This window comes from Schistocerca americana, chromosome 10 (genome assembly GCF_021461395.2).
Source record: "Schistocerca americana isolate TAMUIC-IGC-003095 chromosome 10, iqSchAmer2.1, whole genome shotgun sequence".
Lineage (NCBI taxonomy): Eukaryota > Metazoa > Arthropoda > Insecta > Orthoptera > Acrididae > Schistocerca > Schistocerca americana.
The window spans coordinates 197,786,825-197,808,544 of record NC_060128.1 but is presented as its reverse complement, the minus strand read 5'-3'; positions in this window follow the sequence as shown (position 1 = coordinate 197,808,544).

The window sequence follows — 21,720 nt, the reverse complement described above, 5'->3', positions numbered from 1 at the left end:
AACTTCACAGAAGCTCTCCTGCGAACCTTGCAGAACTTTTCCGCTGCAGAGTGAAAATTTCGTTCTGGAAACATTCCCAAAGCTATGGCAAAGCCATGCGTGCACAATATCCTTTCTTCCAGGAGTGCTGGTTCTGCAAGGTTCGCAGGAGAGCTTCTGTGAAGTTTGGAAAGTAGGAGAAGAGGTACTGGTGGAAGTAAAGCTGTGAGGACGGGGCGTGAGTCGTGCTTGGGTAGCTCAGTTGGTAGAGCACTTGTCCGCGAAAGGCAAAGGTCCCGAGTTCGAGTCTCGGTCCGGCACACAGTTTTAATCTGCCAGGAAGTTTCATACCAGCGCACACTCCGCTGCAAGGTGAAAATCTCATTCTAAAAAATTGAGTGTTTGAGAAAAAAAGATAACATGCCCCACGATACAATTTTAGTAATAATTCTACTTCAGTGTACCTAGAAAGGTGCATTCAATAACTATGAAAATTGTAAGTTGGTGTCTTAAAACGTTTCCAATATAACGGGTCACAAAATACGATAATTCAACATTGGTGGTATAGGACATACACTGTCCCCTTAAGTGAGGGCTGTCGGCTGCTGCGTTGTCTAGCTGTCCTGTATTCTCGGCACACTCTTGACACTGTGGATTTCGGAATATCGAATTACGTAACCATTTTGGAAATGGAATGTCCCACTCCGCGTTCAGAATCTGTTAATTGCCAACGTGCGGCCACAATCACGTCTTAAACGTTTTCAAAGGACTTGCCTGAGTACAAACGACAGCTCCGTCACACTACCCCATGACTTTTCTCACCGCAGTTTATTTGCTGGCGCCTAAAATGAAGAGGCGTTTGCCATGAATGGCTCCGCTGATAGCGGGCCCAGGCAGCTGGTGGTAGGGGGGGGGGTGGGGGCGTAGTCGGCACGTGCTGGCGTCGGCCGGGCCGGGAGGCTGGGAGTGTGCCCTGCAGCACACAGCAGGGGTGGGTGAGGGGGAGGGGCAGGGAGGGGGCGCGCAGCTATCGATTGACGCGCGGCGCGGCGCGGCCCACCTGTGCCGACGTCACGGCAGCCGACAGCGCGGCCCTAATTAAGGGCTGGCCGCCCGGACAGCTGTGTCAGCGGGGCAAGGGCGCGGGGCAGCAGTCTTCTGCAGTGTCATCTCAGATAACACGTCCGTCACAGGCTGCAGAAAAGCAACGCTTCGTCCGAGGTCGCAGCGGCATTTTGTCTGGGTCTGACAGTGGAGAAGCAGGTGTACAGGGCGTGTTCTGCCGCGGATACAGTCAAATTTCGTTATGAGTCAGCTGCTATGTATGCCTTCCGTTTTTAACAATCAGCAACATGCATTACCCAGTTTAAGGTCGCATGCAGCAATCGCCCCTCAATGTGGTACATATCAGCCCACGTCTCGAAGCGACTCCCACCTCTGTTTCTGCTCCAATATGCTAACGACAGCATCTTCGTTACTGTGCATTCTACCCTACATTCATTCCTATCTCCAACTCTGCATCAAATACTTAGTCTCCTGCTCTAGCCAGCGATACATTTCCACTCATCCTGGAAAGGTAAAGGTAAAGGTATGTAAAGTTCCGCTTACTGGCCCTAGCCAAGGCAACTGGGTCCGGCCGACCGCCGTGTCATCCTCTGTCAATGGCGTCATCAGATGCGGTATGGGGGGGAGGGGAGGGGGGGGCCATGTCGTCACCAAACAGCTCTCCCAGTCGCTGTCGGGTTTCCTGACGCTGGCACCGCTGATAACCGGTCGAGTGAAGCTGGCTGACTGCACCCTGTACCAGCCCCGATGGTGCAAAAATCCCCGCCGGTACCCCGGGAACAGAGCCCCGTCCCACGCACGGCATTCCTGCGAAAGCCCAGGCAATAATTACTTACACGCAGAAAGGCGGACTTCCTTAGCTCGGGAAGTCTGTGACCTTGTTCTGACATTTCTTGAACAAACCGTTCTGGACCATGTTTTATAAATAGCCGACAAAATTTGTTTTGCGCTGGTTTATTCAGAGAATAATAATTATTGAAATAAGGGCGCGCTACCATTCCATGCCACACACTTTAACGTGAATGTCAAATACCGTGCAAGCCATCTAACTGAAGTACTAAAATTCTTGGCCAGAAAATAACTCGGGATCCTGACCTACCAACCACTCACAAGAAAGGCAGCGGTAGGCTACTTCTAACGAGAGCTCGAGTGTAGGGATTAAACGGCACGACTGCCATCTATGTAAGGAAATGGAAATTGACTCACTGACTGACTCATCATCGCCGACCCCCAAACCGCTAAGGACAGAAAGCCGAGATTTGGAGAGGACATTCGTCTTATACTCTAGGCGTCGTTTTTCGAAATCCCCCACCCCCTCAGGAGACGAAATAAGGAATGAATGTTTTCTGAAAATATGTCGCAATTAAGAAACTGTTCAATGTAGTTCTATGAAAGTTGATATTTGGTTTGTCCGGCAGAAATAAAAAAAATAGATGTTTCAGCAATTTTGGGAGTTCAAACCCTAACGGAGTGAAACAGCTGGTGTAAGGCTTTTTTTTCGAAAGTTTATAATTATTAAATAACTCTTAAGGCATTTTTAAAGCTACAACTATGAAGACTGGCATCTGACTTTCCGGTTAGAAATAAAAAAAAAAATGTGTTTCACTGTTTTTGGAAAATTCAATCCCTAAGGGGGTCAAATAGAGGATGAAAGCTTTTATGGAAATATTTTGTCATGACAGCATTTTTAAATTAATCTATGAAAATCTAACTGTGGCTTCCCGCTTAGAAATAAAAAATAACGTGTTTCAAGGTTTTCGGAAAGTTAACTCCAAACAGGGGTGATACAGGTGACGAAAATTTCTGTAATAATATTTCGTTACATTAAATCATTTTTCGAGTTAAATCGATCAAAATTATTATTTCACTTCTCGGTCAGAAGTAAAGTGCTAGGAGATGAAAGTTTCCACGGAAATATCACCATGAGAACTCGAAAGGTAGGATTAACTAAAACCTCCAACTAGCAGAATCGCCTTATGATCAGAAGTACATTCGGAAAAGACCATGCTTGTATGGGCTTCATTAGCGTGAAAAATGTATAAAGCGTTCCGATTTGTGAGCTAACTCAAAGAAAGTAATTTAACAAAAAAAATGTTTCAAATGGCTCTAAGCACTATGGGACTTCACATCTGAGGTAAGCAGTCCCGTAGACTTAGAACTACTTAAACCTAATTACCCTAAGGACACCACACACATCCATTACCGAGGCAGGATTCGAACCTGCGACCGTAGCAGCAGCGCGGTTCCGGACTGAAGCGCCTAGAACTACTCGGCCACAGCGGCCGGCAGATTATTTAACAGTCACCACGACAGATCGGCTTTGTCAGGACTGCACACAAGAAGAAACGGATCTTCAATACATTAATTTTTCAGCAGGCTTAATAAATGTTTATAAAATCGTTATTGTTCTACTTACTACAGAAACGAAAGAGGGCGCTAAGCGAGTCCACACACATAAAACTGTCACCTGCCCCACACCCGCCTGTCGGAACGCAGCATTGAGTTAGGCCCCCGCGACCACTCTGCCTCCCCTCTACCCTCCGCCGCCCGCAGTCTTCACCGCGTCATAAACCTTCCACACCACTGCGTACGGAGCACCTCTCCGTCGCCTACGTCGGACGTAAACCTCAGTCCGGACCCCTACAGCCTGTCCATTCTCAGGAAAGACCTACCCGCTCCCACCGCCTCTACCACACTTTGCACCTACACACTCGACGCCCTTTCTCATTACAACTTCAATCGCTTTCCCGAGGCACCCCACCAGCTCATCCCTCGTACCTGAAATCTACCCTTCCCACAATATCTTACTCCAAATTAACGCCACAACCGACACTTACCTTGCCCAGACTGGATTATCTTGTCACAGACATCACCACCAGGGTGTATATGCCGACAAGGAAAAAAAATTCCCGGATTTCCCAGTAAAAAATACACTTTCTCCCGGGTGAAAACATACTTATTTCTCTCGGAACTGTATAAATTATCATACCTTTGAATGGTTATGGTTTTACACACGGGCATAAAATTTCCCGGCGCTTTAGAAAACTAAACTCAGGGAAAAAGATCTTTGATGTACAGCAACATGTACGCTGCACATTTTCGTATTACGAAAGTATAAATTCGAAATCCACTAAACACCGCATTTTACTTTCAGAAGCATTGAAATCGAGATTGCGATGCGCTTTTGTAAGCCAGTCATAGCTCAGGACACGTGATGTAGTCAGCCAGCAGAAACATCACTGTTAAGTAGCGCGAATACACAAACAGGAAATGTTAATGGTTTAAATTAATACACACAGAGCTGCTACAAGAAAAGCAAAGCTTTCACATATAATATTGGTTTCTAAGGTTAATACGCTGCTAGAGAAGCTAAGCTTTTACATAAAATGTTGGTCTTTTATTCGCGTATTACAGTTTAAGATATATCACACAAATGCGCCAGTAAAATTTCAATAAGAACATAAGTGTCTGATCTTCTGGGCTCGAAATTCATGTAAATGGCTAGTCGTCAAAGAGTTGATTTTTAAATCAGAGTCAAACGCTCTCTGATTTACGAAATTCATCGTACATTGTCGCTCATAGTTCAAGTTGCGTAAAAGGAAATTTACATTGAAAGTAACGCTTTTCAAACCATCATCCGCAATATTTTCCCGTGACCTGTTAGAAATAGGTTCGTTTCAGCAGTCGCCAGAGAGCGCCAGGTAACAGGCGACACCGCGATTGCACTGCTACGATGACGTAGGAGGCCCGAAGATTGATGGTCACGAAGTACATGAAGTTAGGGAATTGTGCAACCTAGGCAGCAAAATAACCAATGACGGACGGGACAAGGACATCAAAAGCAGACTAGCATTTGCCAAAAGGGCATTCTTGGCCAAGAGAAGTCTACTAGTATGAAACAGACGAGGAAGAAATTTTGTGAATGTACGTTTGGGGCACAGCAGTGTATGGCTGTGAGACGCGCACTGTGGCAAAACCGGAACAGCAGAAAATCTAAGAGAAATGTTGAAGAGTGAGCGGACTGATTCGCCACTTGACAGCCACAATAGCGAAGAGAGGTAAGGAGCAACTGAAGCTAAGGTAAGCGTGGTGGACACCCGCACGTGTGCTGCGCCTCCCCTACGCGCGGGGTTTGTCGCCCGTGCGCCCCCACCCCCTGGCACACACACAACGCCAGCCTGCCAACGCTTTGTTCAGAGCGGCGAGTGGCGCCCCGACATCCAATTACTGCGACCGACGCCAGGAAACGCGCGCCGTGCATCTCCATATTTCCATATTGACTGCGCGGGACGCACGTGCGACCACTTAATGGCGCGCCCGGCTCAAAACAGGAACCGTGTCGTAAGCTCATGCATGTGCAACAAGTGCGCGCGTGACGTCACACCCTGACTCACTGAGGCTGCGTCCAGCGCCGCCGGTGGCCTCATTCGAAGCCATCAGACGCGGCCGCGCCGACGACGACGAGGAGCGGATTTTTATTTCTCCAGCGTGTCAACCTTCAGATTATTACGTCATCGTCATTTAACAGTTCCAGGTTTTCGAGCGTTGTGCACGAGCCTCCACTATACCTACTGGCCAAGATTAATACTATTCTCGATAACTTCGTCCAGTGTTCCACTTTTATACCGTCGGTCCAGACCGATCATGATTTTCATACCCGACTACTTATTTTCACTTTTATCCCCAGATTCCGTCCACCTACCTGGATGGGTCCATTCTTGGCGTACTTCCATAACAGCTGCATCTAGAGATTCTGACTGGCCCTTGTAGAGCTATTTTACTGTCTTTTGCACCAGAACTGGTATGCATTACTATTCCACTCTGCATGTGACTCGTGATAAAAAATGTGAGACACCCTGCCCATGTCTGCATTTCTGGTCTAAGGCGACGTAAAATATTTGCAGTTTCACGGTTATTTTCCACGAAGCCTGCCTGCACGCATCAGGTGGTACTACTTCATACCTTATCTCTCAGCTTCTCTATAGCACGTAGACGCACTACTTTCCTGAATACCACTATCATCTTCTTCAGATTCATTCACATCGACGTCATCTCCAACCGGTATACATGCCTTTGTAGGTACTTTCCTACGAGCCTCTGAATCCCCAGTGGGTTCCAGTGTGCAGGTGGACCCGTTTGCTGGTCTGCCAAACCAATTTGACTCCGTGCCACGACTATACGTGACAGAATATGTCAAATGTTCAGGCGGCCGACTCAAGACAAGTAAGTACACCCACGCATCACTCGTTGTGTGTGTGATGCTAGAAGCAGTACCTCTGACGGTTCAGAAGGTGACTGGCACAGGCTCTAAGTGGCACACTGGCAAAGGACACAAGTCTCACCGTGTAGGTAGAGACCTGCAGTTCTTTACTAGCGAAGCGCCCGTGCAAGAGTGATCTTCTCTTTCTGTCCGCTATCCTCCTTAGCTCGGTAGCAAAAGCCCATTTACATCTTAGACTTCCCCCACTTTAGCACAAGCCAATCAGGAGCTGGAGCACGGCATTCGAAACTCGGAGAGTGCCCCTTGCTCTGCATACACCGATTTGACCATTCAGAGACTTTAAAGTTAACTGGGAAAAAGAAAAAAAAAGATTCAGCTTCGCGGCCTCTTTCCCACGCGTTTACGCCATTTCTTTTACTAACACCATGACCAGGATGGAACCACAGCCCTCCATAAAAAGCTTGTTATCTCCCCTGTTGCGTCCATTTCTAAGTTTCCAAAGAACGGCCATAAACTGTATAAAAGCCTCGCGTTTTCACAAAATATGTTTTATAACAGAGTGCGGACGTCTGGGCGCCAGTGACCTGTCCCACGGAAATTCGCAGAACGCTCACGGTTGTCTTGTCAGCTTCTGGACATGGATGCGGACCGACTGGCGCCAACCAACGTGTCTGCACAGTGAGACCGCAGAACTCGGCCGTCTGGAAATGTTTCCCGCCAGGTTCCGCAGAAAAAACGCGCTTCCCTCGGCCCACCGTCGCCGTGCTCTGTTACTGCAGTCGTTTAAATCGGCACCCTATTCCTTTGAACACAGGTAAATCTTACCGTTGTCCCTTCCCTAGAACATTAATTACTGCTCACCATATCATCATGATATATGAAGTCAAAATTGTAATAAAGATCATGTTCCCTAAGAACATGAGGCGGCATAACACCGAATCAGAAGTGAGAGTGCCCTGGAATCTGACAAAAGTGTATCATCACCCATTGCGAATAAAATATAAAACCATGTCTTACCCCAACAAAGCGCATTTCCTCACTGCGAATTCCCTCCATCAGTGCACGTGTATCCATTTCCAACCAATTAGTTACAACAATGGACATATAAATGTCGGCTGAGGAGCTGCATTTGTGCCAAGTTTTAATTTTCTTAACAAAGTTGAAACATAGCACTGAAATCACATATTGTATACCTGGGGCATTTTCTGACACCACTGCAAAAATTTCAAATTATTACTCAGTCATAATAAAAAGCCCACAAAAAGCATGACTACGCCCACATTAAAACTGTTTCTTTGTAGTTAAATGAGCCTTGGGGTCCCAAAAGGCACCAAAAACCACGCAACCGATACTTTGTCCACTTTCATTTTCTGTACAGTGCGCCTCAATACCTCTCACCTCCGACACTTGCAGTCGCAATGAGTAGCTCTTTCTGAGGTTGAATCTCTATATAGCACGTAGTATATGATCAGAAGTATCTGGGCACCTATTAGTGGACATCAACAGGTGTTGTGTCCAGCCTTCACCTTTATGACGGCTTGCAATCTGCTGGGGACACTTCCAGTGAGGTGTCTGAATGTCTCTGAAGGAATTGGGAGCCGTGTCTTCCTTAAGAAGAAGTCTACTGATGGTGGACGCTGGGGGGGGGGGGGGGGGTTTGGAGCGAAGTCGACGCTCTAACTCATTCTACAGGTGTCCTACTGAGTTTGGGAGTCCGCGCAGGCCAGCCCATTCCAGGAATGTTGTTATCCACAAACCACTGTCACCAAGCAGACGCTGCTTTATGGCAGGGTACATCCTCGTTCTGATCGTGTTCAGACTGCTCCTCTACTGTACACAATAGATAATCCTACAAAATGTCTTCATATCATTTCGCATTTAGAGTTTTCTTAAGCACAATAAGGGGACAATACCCTAACAACCAAAAACACCACCACACCATAACATCACCTCCTCCATACTTCAATGTTTGAAGTTTAAATGATGGCGGATGAAGTTCTCCAGGCTTTGGCCAAACCTGAACCCTTCCATCAGAGTGCCACAGATTATACCATCATTCATCGCTCTAACATGCTATCCATCTGTATCTCCTCCATGTCCGAACAACATTGCTTTGGTTCACTGCGAGATGGCTGGAGACTTCCTCTGCTGAGAGCCCTTCCTGGTACCAAGTAATAATGCGGACGCGATCGAATCGCGGTATTGAGCGTCTAGGCATGGCTGAACTATAGACAACACGAGCCGTGTACCTCCTTCCTGGTGGAATGACTGGAACTGATCGGCTGTCGGACTCCCTCCGTCTAATAGGCGCTGCTCATTCATGGTTGTTTACATCTTTGGGAGGGTTTACTGACATCTGTGAACAGTCAAAGGGACTGTGTCGGTGATACAATATCCACAGTCAACGTCTATCTTCAGGAGTTCTGGGAACCGAGGTGATGCAGACCTTTTTTTTATGTGTGTATAAAAACAAGTCCGATTCCATCAGAGGCATGTCCATTACTACTACTACATCTTGCGGTACTAATAATATTCCAAAGAGTTTAAAATACAAAAGATTTTACAAACTTGCTTGACAAGAGAATAGTTTTCACCAAGTCATGTCATTATTTTATAGATGAGTCCAGAAATAAATTTAATAAACACCGTCAGAATGTGTAATTAATAATAGGATATTTAGTAATTTCGAATATTTCTAAAAGAAAACTACAAAGAGAGCTAATAAATATCGATTGTAACAAATTAAATTTCTTTTTATGCATTTTAGCCTGAAATACAACACATCGTATACAAAATCATGTGTATTCTTTTGCCGGGATAATGTTCACCTGTACAAGATTCGGAAATATTCCTGGTATCGGCTGTTTCTATAAAGAAAGGTAATGTCAGAGGAGGGTGTCCCTTTAGAACTGTTAGCAGCATTTTGACACTCACGGGTGATCCCATCCGCAGCTTACATCACCTGAGGTGTTCGACAGTAGGCCTACCTGTTGGTCAGTACACGGCGACTGCCTGATGTCGGTGTGGCTGTGGACGCTCCTCGGCGTTTCCACGTCGCTATGACGTCACAAACAGTCCACCTGGGCAGCTGTCTGCTTGCTGTTCCTGCTGCTCAGCTCCCCGCCTCCTACAGCTGGTCCGTCCCTCGTGACATGTAGTGCCGAATTCGGCTCTAAGACATGCGTAGACCGAGCGACGTGGCGCAGTGGCCAGGAGACTGGATTCACTTACAGTTCAAACCCGTCTCCAGCCATTCCAATTCAGGTTTCCCGTGATTTCCCTAAATCGCTTCAGGAAATAGCTGGGATGGTTAATTTAAAAGGGCACGGACGATTTCCTTCCTCATTCTTCCTTAATCTGATGGAACCGATGACCTCGCTGTTTGGTCCCCTCCCCCAAATCAACCAACCAACATATGTGGACAAAAATCATACGTCAACATTTTTCTTTACCGACTACCGGTTTTGGCTCATTATGAAGCCATCTTCTGATCAATCTAAAATCTTGCCCAGTATGTGACACTAATTTCACATCGTACTATTTTTAAGAGCTAAGTGGCCCAACTTCAATGAAAAAACCTAAAGTGGAAATCTTCGTTGGTTATGCAAATTGACAGCATTAATCATATAACCAGCTAACAAAATGGTCCAAATGGCTCTGAGCACTATGGGACTTAACATCTGAGGTCATGAGTCCCCTAGAACTTAGAACTACTTAAACCTAACTAACCTAAGAACATCACACACATCCATGCCCGAGGCAGGATTCGAACCTGCGACCGTAGCAGTCGCGCGGTTCCGGACTGAAGCACCTAGAACCGCTCGGGCACCAAACCAGCTAACATTTCTACTTTTTATTTACGTAGGACCAATCAGCTCTTAACGGTACTGCGATGTGTAGTGAGTGTCATACACTGAACAACATTTTAGATTGATCAGAAGGTGGCTTCATAATGAGCCAAAACCGGTAATTAGTAAAGAAAAATTGCGACCTTGACGTATGATTTTTATCCGCGCATGTTTTCAATCAACAGACCGCGTATCTGCCTCCCCCCCCCCCCGGCCTCCAATGTCAAGGGATAACATAAATTCGGCTCTACAAACAGGGTGTCCGCATACTTTTGATCAGACAGTGTATATTCAGACTGGTCTGAAAGTAGCTCTCGTACATGGTTGATTCTCCTTTTCATTGCTACCTTGAAGTCCCATACAGGCTGTCTAGTATGGTCCTACAATCACGGGCTCTTCTGAACACTGTTTGCAAATTCTTTCACGGCTAAAATATCTAGCCCAATTACACTTTCGAGGAAGGCAAAGATTTCCACATTTTCCAGTGACTACCTAAGTTGATGTTTCCTGGTGGTCATCCCATATTCAGCGCCATTAAAACAGTTTTCGCTTTAACCCATTTTTAGACTGAGTTTCTGGAATCCACTCATTGTAATCAGGCGTGCCGCAGTTACACTTCCACCTCTGCTTCTCGTCATCAACAAATGGGAAGCCATTACGCTGCGCCTGCCTCTCCCACACCTGTTTCTCCGTACAGCGATTTCGCAGTAGTGCCGCTGTCTGCTCGGGTATCGATTCTGGCGACGCGGGCCCAGCTGCCAGATTCCACCTGCAAGGGTCGGGGGCTCGCTCCGCTCCATCGCTTCTGAGTCACGACTGGGTTGTCTCAGGTTCCTTCTCGCTTACTAAAATCTGTATCAATGTGGAGGACGAGATTTGGGTGGAACGAAGGAAAAACAGGAGCACTGTACCGACCAGAAAGTTATTTATTTCCTATATTGAACTGAACAGAAGCACATTTTTGTGTTTATTACACTGAGGAGACAAGAGTCGTGGGATATGAACAGCAGTAAAGCGTACAAAAGGGCAGTGGATTGGCGGAGCTGTCGTTTCTACTCAGGTGATTTGTATGGAAAGGTTTCCGACTTGGTTATCGCCACAACATAGGCCTAAATAGACTATAAACGCGGAATGGTAGTTGCATGGGCAACTTCATATCGGAAACCGTTAGGAAACTCAATATTCCAGGATCCACAGTGTGACGAGTGGTGCCAACTAGAGTGCTGCAACGCCCAATGTTTGACCGGTCACTGCTCGCCTGTTGAAGGGCTGACCCAGCCGCTCTTGTCCGGCCCCACACGACTCGGCTCGGTCACGTACTCGCCCCATGCCTGTTGTCCGGATTCCGGACACGCGGATAACAGAGAGTGACCGGCCACCGCTGACGTCTCACCTCACCTCGACCCGACTCGCTGCACTGTACTGTACAAATCTAACGCCTCTCTCTCTCTCTCTCTCTCTCTCTCTCTCTCTCTCTCTCTCTCTCTCTCTCTCTTTTAATACAAAAGTAACGTTTCCAAGAACGGGTACGTGACACAGCTAAATTTATAAAGCACTTCGAAAGTAAAATGATATTTCATGATATTTCAATACAATCGCGGATAGAAGACGAGTCTCATTTCCAAACAGAAGACATATTTTTCCTTTGATTAATAGGAAACATTAAATAAGTGCTGTCCCCGTCATCTAGAAGACAGCCATCTTCATAAAGAAAGCATACAAAGAACATTAAACATTTACAGACGTAGCTTGTACTTTTCACTTGCTTGGAAAAGAAACAAAATTATAGTTATTGTTGATCGGCAGTAAATCATTAACACGTTCCGGATTTAATTGGCTGCGGCGATTTGTTAGTAACATGCCGGCTTTACTAAAGCACCTTCCACTAGGTGCACTTGTTGCTGGGATACATAAAATACGTCTTGCAACTGTAGCCAGGCCTGGCAGGTCTGTTCCATGCCTGCTCCACCACTTTAAGATGTCATCATCATCATCATCTCCCGGGTGCATCAAAATGTAGAGATCTACTTCATCTGCTGCGTATGATCTGTTGTTCCTCGATTCCTTGAAACGATCTCTCTCTCTGGGTGGTGATGACTCAGTACTTGAAGCATCTATGATAATAAACAAAAGAGACAAGTAATACAGAACTGATGTGGAAATCATCGACACGTTCCCGTAAAAGCGTATACGAATAATAACATTCTCGTTTCTCTATAATACAATATCCACTAACTATGCGAAAACGATTATGTTAATCCATCTGTGGCCTCTTTAAATGGTCTCAGAAAATCCGTAGTTTTTCCTGCAAGCTTATTATCGTATCCTTGAAATCTGTAAGCAGAGTCCTTTTCCGTCAGAAAGTAGCAACTTCGTTATACTGACTATGTGAGGATTCCAGCATAGTGTACAAGCTGTTCCAGCGTGTGAAGACCTCTTGTTTCAACGATGATTTCAAAGACGAGCAGACGCCACTCTTCTTAACGCACTTTACAATCATTTTACAGTATTCATTGTTCTTGTGATGTTCGTGGTATGATTTAACAAGAAGTTATCTTCATCGAAAGTATGGGTAAGTAGTGTGTTTATGCAATGAGCAGCACAAGGAATCCTTTCGTGACTTTCCAAAGCGTTTACTACATTGGCACCCTGGTCGGAGACAAAAACAAAATTGTGCAACATGTCCTGCGAAATGTCCCAATCAGCCACCTGCTCTTCAATTTATTTCATAATACGAGGTGCATTCAAGTTCTAAGGCCTCCGATTTTTTTTCTAATTAACTACTCACCCAACATCGATGAAACTGGCGTTACTTCTCGACGTAATCGCCCTGCAGACGTACACATTTTTCACAACGCTCACGTCATGAATCCATGGCAGCGACGAAGGCTTCTTTAGGAGCCTGTTTTGACCACTGGAAAATCGCTGAGGCAATAGCAGCACGGCTGGTGAATGTGTCCTTCATTGTTGGAAAAAGCCAAAAGTCACTAGGAGCCAGGTCAGGTGAGTAGGGAGCATGAGGAATCACTTCAAAGTTGTTATCACGAAGAAACTGTTGCGTAACATTAGCTCGATGTGCAGGTGCGTTGTCTTGGTGAAACAGCACACGCGCAGCCCTTCCCGGACGTTTTTGTTGCAGTGCAGGAAGGAATTTGTTCTTCAAAACATTTTCGTAGGATGCACCTGTTACCGTAGTGCCCTTTGGAACGCAATGGGTAAGGATTACGCCCTCGCTGTCCCAAAACATGGACACCATCATTTTTTCAGCACTGGCCGTTACCCGAAATTTTTTTGGTGCCGGTGAATCTGTGTGCTTCCATTGAGCTGACTGGGGCTTTGTTTCTGGATTGAAAAATGGCATCCACGTCTCATCCATTGTCGCAACCGACGAAAAGAAAGTCCCATTCGTGCTGTCGTTGCACGTCAACATTGCTTGGCAACATGCCACACGGGCAGCCATGTGGTCATCCGCCAGCCTTCGTGGCACCCACCTGGATGACACTTTTCGCATTTTCAGGTCGTCATACAGGATTGTGTGCACAGAACCCCAGAAATGCCAACTCTGGAGGCGATCTGTTCAACAGTCATTCGGCGATCCCCCAAAACTATGCTCTCCACTTTCTCGATCATGTCGTCAGACCGGCTTGTGTGAGCCCGAGGCTGTTTCGGTTTGTTGTCACACGATGTTCTGCCTTCATTAAACTGTCGCACCCACGAACGCACTTTCGACACATCCATAACTGCATCACCACATGTCTCCTTCAACTGTCGATGAATTTCAATTGGTTTCACACCACGCAAATTCAGAAAACAAATGATTGCACGCTGTTCAAGTAAGGAAAACGTCGCCATTTTAAGTATTTAAAACAGTTCTCATTCTCGCCGCTGGTGGTAAAAGTCCATCTGCCGTACGGTGCTGCCTTCTCTGGGACGTATTGACAACATTTTAAAACAATGTGCATGTGTCTATCTCTTTCCAGTCCGGAGAAAAAAAGTCGGAGGCCTTAGAACTTGAATGCACCTCGTATTTACTCCCGTCTTCTTAACTTCCGGGAATTTTGTTATAAATAAAATATTGTTCACTAGAGACCAACCTGTGTTAATGTAATGTGTTGTAAGCGTCCAATAGTGCACCTGATTATGCGAATCAGTCCACATAACAACTGTCGCAGCGTATGATTTATTAATAACTTCCGCAAAAACACAAGGCATTTTGCTGCTTTGTATTGCATCAGCTTGTTCTTTGACATGTCTGCTTATAGTAGAGGGATGTGGCATGACACCTGCCACGTTAACTCCTCCATAATGCCCACCTAGATGTATTAATTCTTGGCCTAGTTCTCTGAAACCTTCACCTGAAACAGCATTAAAAGGTCTCATATCTGTAGCACACATTGCAACACACCTTGCTGTAATACTGTTTTTTATTACTGCCGGTGTCTTTGTGAGGTTCCTTGCAACTGAGTTTCTTTAAATGAGTGGTTTCCGACTGGAAACACAATAATGTGGAGCAGTTTACGCTTCGATACGTACCCAGTAGACGCACTGTTTTCGTCTACAACCAACAGAAATGTACTCCATACTTGGCTTTTTAGACCTTCTCATTTCTTCAATGTGTAAACATTGGTTTCAATCTTACGTCTTACTGCACTGGTTTCTTTGCGCTGCATGATTACGGACACACCGCAAATGAGAAGCCCGTAGTGGCTGTAGTCTCACACAGATAATGACACGTGTGTGTGATTGAAGTTGCGTGCTACGTGTTCGGTCACGGCTTCTATGCTCGGTCACCAGAGCTAGTGCGGGCAGCCTATCCAGTTAGGGTGTGCTCGCCCCATCTCGTATTTTGTGCTCGCTTACTCGGTCATGCAGGACTCTAGTGCCAACAATACCAAATCTCTGGCATTACCTCTCACCACGGACAAAGCAGAGGCCGACGGCCTTCACTTAACGACCGAGAACAGCGGTGTTTGAGTAGAGCCGTCAGTGCTAATAGACAAGCAACACTGTGTGAAATAACCGCAGAAATCAATGTGGAACGTACGGCGAAGGTATCCGTTAGGACAGTGCCGCGAAATTTGGCGTTAATGGGCTGTGGCAGCAGACGATCGAGCGCCTGCCTCTGCTGACAGCACAGACATCGCCTGCAGCGCATCTCCTGGACTCGTGACCGTATCGGTTGGACCCTAGACGACTGGAAAACCGTCGCTTGGTCAGATGAGTGCCGATTTCAGTTGGTAAGAGCTGATGGTAGGGTTCAAATGTGGCGTAGAACTACTTCAATTTTCTCAATACAAGAAACTTTAATTAATACGACTTCTTCCACTCCCACGGCAGTATGATCCACAGACGTAGTTTACTATTAAAAAGAGGCCTTTTCATAACCATCGACGAAAAACTGGATCAAAAACTACTTATTGGGGGTCAATAAAGAGCAAATACCACAACGGTGGTAACAGTAACGTCAGCCGATAACGGAATGCAGACAACAATACTGATTTAACAACTGCAAAACGGTCGAATTTTCCTGCCCACTACTGTATGGGCCGAACTGCGTACATTGATCTCATTCGGTTGACTCCAGACGCTGGTTTCACTCAAAAGAATGAATAGATGAACCGATACCTGTAACTAAAATTGAAAGAGCCGATTGTTTTTGAACAACCGACTGCATCGATTGTGTGTGTAAGATTAGGACTGTCACCCCCGACCGTTCGGAAGAGTTTCACCAATTCCGTGTCCCCAAAGTGTTCAGATGCAGCACTGTCGTATCTTTCACCAGTTCCCTTAACCGGTGCGAGAGTATTAAGGGCTTTCTCATCCAGTTTACCTTCCATTAGGTATGGGGCTCCACTCAACGACTGTGATACGACATTGGAATGATAGAGAACAGCAACCAGTCGTCCTCTTCTTTCAGGTTTTATTAGACAGATCTGGATTTCGGCTAGTGCCCAGCCATTATTAATGGACTATTTCATAGTATCATTGCATGTCCTAGAACGTCAATCCTCTGTTGTCCGGGTGTCTGAAGGAACGACTACTCTTGAACGAACTGTGACAAAAGCGCGAACAACTGGAGACTGACGTACTAGGACATGCGTTGATACTATGGAACAGTGCATTGATAATGGCTGGGCGCTAGCCGAAATCTGGATTTGCCTAATAAAACCCGTGCTCTATTATTTGAAATTATCATCCAATTCCAGCGGCAGACGACATAAGGGAAGCGTTGTGGATTACACGGAGAACTTCCTGTGAAAATTTCGAGTCTTACTCCCTTACTCCATCTGCGCCATTTCTGAACAGAACCCAAGAATTGGGGGAGAGGGGAAGGAGGGAGGTAGTGGAGGTGGAATGGCACCGGTATCTGAAGTACTCTTTTCCACACACCGTAACGTGGTCTACCGAGTTCAGATGTACACACATGTAATTCTGAGATTTAATTGGGGTACCGTTCCAAATTGCTGTAAGACATGTAAATATTAGGTTTGTGCATTAGTTCGTAGCGTTTTAGATTTGCATGCTGGAATTACTGCTGCTTCGCGGTTTATTTACCGATAGTCGTTTTTTGTTTGTAGTTCACTGCTCGTATCTGAGTTTACACATTGTCATTTTGTCACCTGGAGATAGTCATTGGACGCCAGAAATAAAGTGCGAAGTGGAGAAATCGGAACATCTCCGACACATTTTACGGTTTGAGTTGAACAGAGGGCTCACAGCATCGGAGGCAGCCAGAAACATTTGAGGCCGTGTACGGGGATAATGCCATTGGACAGAGTGCGGCAAGAAAATACTTTTCTCGTTTTAAGGAGGTTTGTTTTGACGTTAGTGACTCTCCATGTTCAGGAAGACCTTCGCGGTTTGACAAGTACCGCTTAAACGAATTAATCCACAATGATCCACGTAAGTATAATCGACAACTGGCAAAAGTGATGAACTGTGATCATCCCACCATGATGCGCTTATGTTGTGCATGCTCTAAGCCAAAATCAAATACATCAGCTGGTGGTGGTTATACGTGCATCTCTGCTTGCTCGTCATCAGTTGGCTCGTGAACAACACCGACCACTCCCATCCCGTATCGTTAGTGTTGACGAGGAATGGTGTGTTTACGCTAGTGTAAGCAGCAACTCTCCGCACAAACATCTGCGCGCACCCACGAACGATAATGTTATTCATCTGGTGGATCAGCGACTCTGTGATGTTCAAATGGCTCTGAGCACTATAGGACTTAACATCTGTGGTCATCAGTCCCCTAGAACTTAAACCTAACTAACCTAAGGACATCACACACATCCATGCCCGAGGCAGGATTCGAACCTGCGACCGCAGCAGTCACGCGGTTCCAGACTGGAGCTCGGCCACCGCGGCCGGCTACTCTGTGGTGTACAACGAACTGCTTCCCCGAGGTGTAACCATCACTGCTGGCATTTACTGTCAGCAACTGAGGAGTCTTGCAGACGCAGTCCAAGAACAGCAAACAGGAAGACTGCGTGAAGTGTCGCTACTCCACGACAACGCCCGCCCGCATTCTGCTAGACCGACAAAAAAAACCTGTACAGGAGGAGTTAGACTGGAACTCATTCCGCACTCACCTTATTCACCCGATCTTTCCCGCTACCCATCGAACAACCTTCAAGGAACTTCCTTTGCGATGGAAATGCGATCCGAACATGGGTCAACGTGTTCTTCGCCTCAAAACCACTAGATTTCTACAAACCAACTGATTTCTACAGTGTCGGAATCAAAAAGTTACCCCAGCGTTGTCAGGCTATTGTAAATAGTGAAGGAGAATATATTACTGGTACAGAGAGTCTCTGCTATGTGTATCTGTCGTGTTTATTAGACTTATGGGAAAACGCTACCAACTGACCCAATATATGTGTGCCCTGGAAATCCGTCGACTAAGGACAGATAAAAAGCTTGCGCTCCTTTTACATCGTGTTCTGGGTGAAAAACGGCCTTTCCCTAAGGAGAAGTCACATGGTCCGGTGAATTCTGTGGCTCTCACTTATTTTCTTTTCTTCTCCTCTCCCCTCCCCTCCCACGTACATTACTCGCCTTGTTACAGGAGACAAAGGGGGGGGGGGGGCACAAGTTTCTTAATTTAAAGTCAACATCGAAGCAATTCTTCAAAAAGTTCCCGTCCGACTTCCTCGCAATTTTCAACTTAAATAACGAATTTTTCCCTTATTTACGTTCCCTCGCTGTAGAGCAACGGAATTCGTTTTCGCAAAAGTTATTCTTCCCATGGCTTCGAAACAAAGAAGCTAGAAGACGTGGGCTCGGTGCAAGAGTTGCGTCCTGCTTTCCACGTGGAGGCCAAAGGCTAAGCAATGCCTCACATTGCCAGCCTCACTGCTCCCTGTCTTCCGAGGCAGTCAGTATCGCACGTGCAAGTTTGTAATCCACGAGCCACCGAACAGTGTGTAGCGGAGAGTACTATTTATTCACGACGACCTGACAGTGTTTTCACCTCGAAAGACGATGTCGAATTTGGTCCAATACGCCAGCTGCGTAATGGCACATGTGCTGATAACTGTCATCCGCCAGCATATTGTGTAGGGTCACAGGTAGCAGAGCGCTGCGTCTTCACAGCCTTTAAAACGAGTAACGACGGCTATGAGCCTCAGTGTGGTGGACATGTGTTAAGCAAACGGCCAACGTACCGCGAACACGCACTCGTGGATCCTACTGCCAACTTGGCGAGTTTGAGGCGGGTCAAATAGTGTCGGGATCGAGGTATCGGAGAACTGCCACACAAGCTGGGGGCGCCACGACAGTTGTGCAGCTGGAATGGCAATAGAGGACAGTTGAGCAGTCCCACATTCGTAGACGAGGTCTCACGCAGCAATAACGGCCGTCAACAACGTCGTACTGTAAGGACAGTCGTGGTAGACCGTAAAGTTTTCACAGCACATTTAAGAACAAATGTGACCCCCGGAATCAGAATTTAAAATAGCTTTAGACGACTTAAGATAGAAGGAATAGACAACATTCCATGGAAATTCCGTTGAGGGATATGACAAGAAAATAACTATTCACGTGTATGAGACTGGAGACATAGCATCGTCCACACAACTCCTAAGATAGCAAGTGAGAGAATTACCGGACTATCAGCTTAACAGCTCGTACATTATAATTGTTAATAAGAGTAACATAAAAGAGAATAGAGAAGAAAATTGAGGATGTGCTAGATGACGATCAGTTTAACTTTAGAAAAGGTACAGGCACAAGAGAGGCAACTCTGACGTTGGAGTTGATAATGGAAGCAAGACTAAAGAAAAATCAAGACACGTTCATAGGATTCATCGAGGTGGGAACAGACTTTCGACACTGTAAAGTCTTGCATGGTGTTCGAAATTCTGCGAAAAATAAGGGTAAGCTACACGGAAAGCTGGGCAATACACAATATGTACTCGTAAAATAGCCAAGATGGAACAATGAGACTGGAGGACCAAGAACGATGTGCTCAGATTAAACAACCTGTAAGACAGACATGATGTCTTTCGTCTCTACTGTTCACTATATTCATCACAGAACCAGTGACGGAATTAAAGGAAAGATTAAAGAGTGCGATTAAAACTAAAAGTCCGCAGCTCGTGGTCGTGCGGTAGCGTTCTCGCTTCCCGCGCCCGGGTTCCCGGGTTCGATTCCCGGCGGGGTCAGGGATTTTCTCTGCCTCGTGATGACTGGGTGTTGTGTGATGTCCTTAGGTTAGTTAGGTTTACGTAGTCCTAAGTTCTAGGGGACTGATGACCACAGATGTTAAGTCCCATAGTGCTCAGAGCCATTTGAACCATTTTAAAACTAAAAATAAGAGGATATCAACAATACACTCAAAGGCCACAGAAACTAGCATAGCCATGTGTATTCAAATACAGGGATATGTAAACAAGCAGAACACGGCACTGAGGCCGGCAACGCCTATATAAGACAACAAGTGTCTGGCGCAGCTGTTAGATCGCTTACTGCTGCTACAATGGCAGGCTATCAACATTTAATTGAGTTTGAACGTGATGTTACGGTCGACGCACTAGCGATGGAACACAGCACCTCCGAGGTAGCAATGAAGTGGGGATTTTCACGTACGACTATTTTAGGACTGCACCGTGAATATCATGAATACGGTAAAACATCAAATCCCCGACATCGCTGCGGCCGGAAAAAGATCCTGCAAGAACGGGACCAACGACGACTGAAGAGAATCGTTCAACGTGACAGAAGTGCAACCCTTCCGCAAATTTCTGCAGATCTCAATGCTGGGCCAACAACAAGTGTCAGCGTGCGAACCATTCGACGAATCATCATCGATATGGGCTTTCGGAGCCGAAGGCCCACTCGTGTATCCTCGATGACTGCACGACACAAAGCTTTACGTCTCGCCTGGGGCCGTCAACACCGACAATGGACTGTTGCCTGTTCGGACGAGTCTCGTTTCAAATTGTATGGAGCGGATGGACGTGTAGGGACATGGAGACAACCTTACGAACCCATGGATCCTGCATGTCAGCGGGGGACTGTTCAAGCTGGTGGAGACTCTGTAATGGTGTGGGGAGTGTGCAGTTGGAGTGATATGGAACCCCTCATACGTCTAGATACGACTCTGACGGGCGACACGTACGTAAGCATCCTGTCTGGTCACCTGCATCCATTCATCTCCATTGCGCACTCCGACGGACTTGAGCAATGCCACGAGGACAATGCGACACCCCACACCATAATTGCTACAGATTGGCTCCAGTAACACTCTTCTGACTTTAAACACTTCCGCTGCTCAGCAAACTGCCCGGCATGAACATTAATGAGCACACCTGGGATGCCTTGCAACGAGCTGTTCAGAAGAGATCTCCACCCCTTCGTACTATTACTGACAGCCCTGCAGGATTCTCGGTGTCACTTCCATCCAGTTCTACTTCACTGTTGCGGCACTTCTGAGTACTCGTGGGGGCCCTACGCGATATTAGGCAGGTGTACCAGTTTGTTCGGCTCTTCAGTCTAAGATTCGCTGTCGAGTTTGCTATCAATAAAACATTCCGGGGTTTCAAGCCGCCTCAGGTAGTTGCGCACGAGCTTTCGGCGCAGATCTCCACTGCCGTTGTCACGCGGTGAACGCCGTCGCCGTGTTTATAAAGCTGCGCCGCCGCCAGTGACGTCACTGGTGCTCAGTGCCGCACCTTATGTGGTAATGTTTCGGTGGCGCTACCACCGCGCGAACCACGCGACCACTAGGGTCGGAGGTTCGAATCCTGCCTCGGGCATGGATGTGTGTCATGTCCTTAGGTTGGTTAGGTTTACGTAGTCCTAAGGTCTAGGGGACTGATGACCTCAGATCTTAAGTCCCATAGTGCTCAGAGCCATTTGAACCATTTGATGGCGCAGGCGGAAACACCTTTCGTGTTGCATGCGGCGACGTTCAATAGTGGGGACAGTCTGACCGACCAACCACACCCGCCAGGTATTTTGAATATTTCAGGTGTGAGGCCCACATCGTCTTCCATATCTGCATATTTGCTGGTGGCCTGAAGATGGTGTCTGTTTTCAGGAGCCTGCTTATCTTCCCTGAGCCACAAAACGGTAAAATCGCAATCTTCGTCGTGTCTCCTT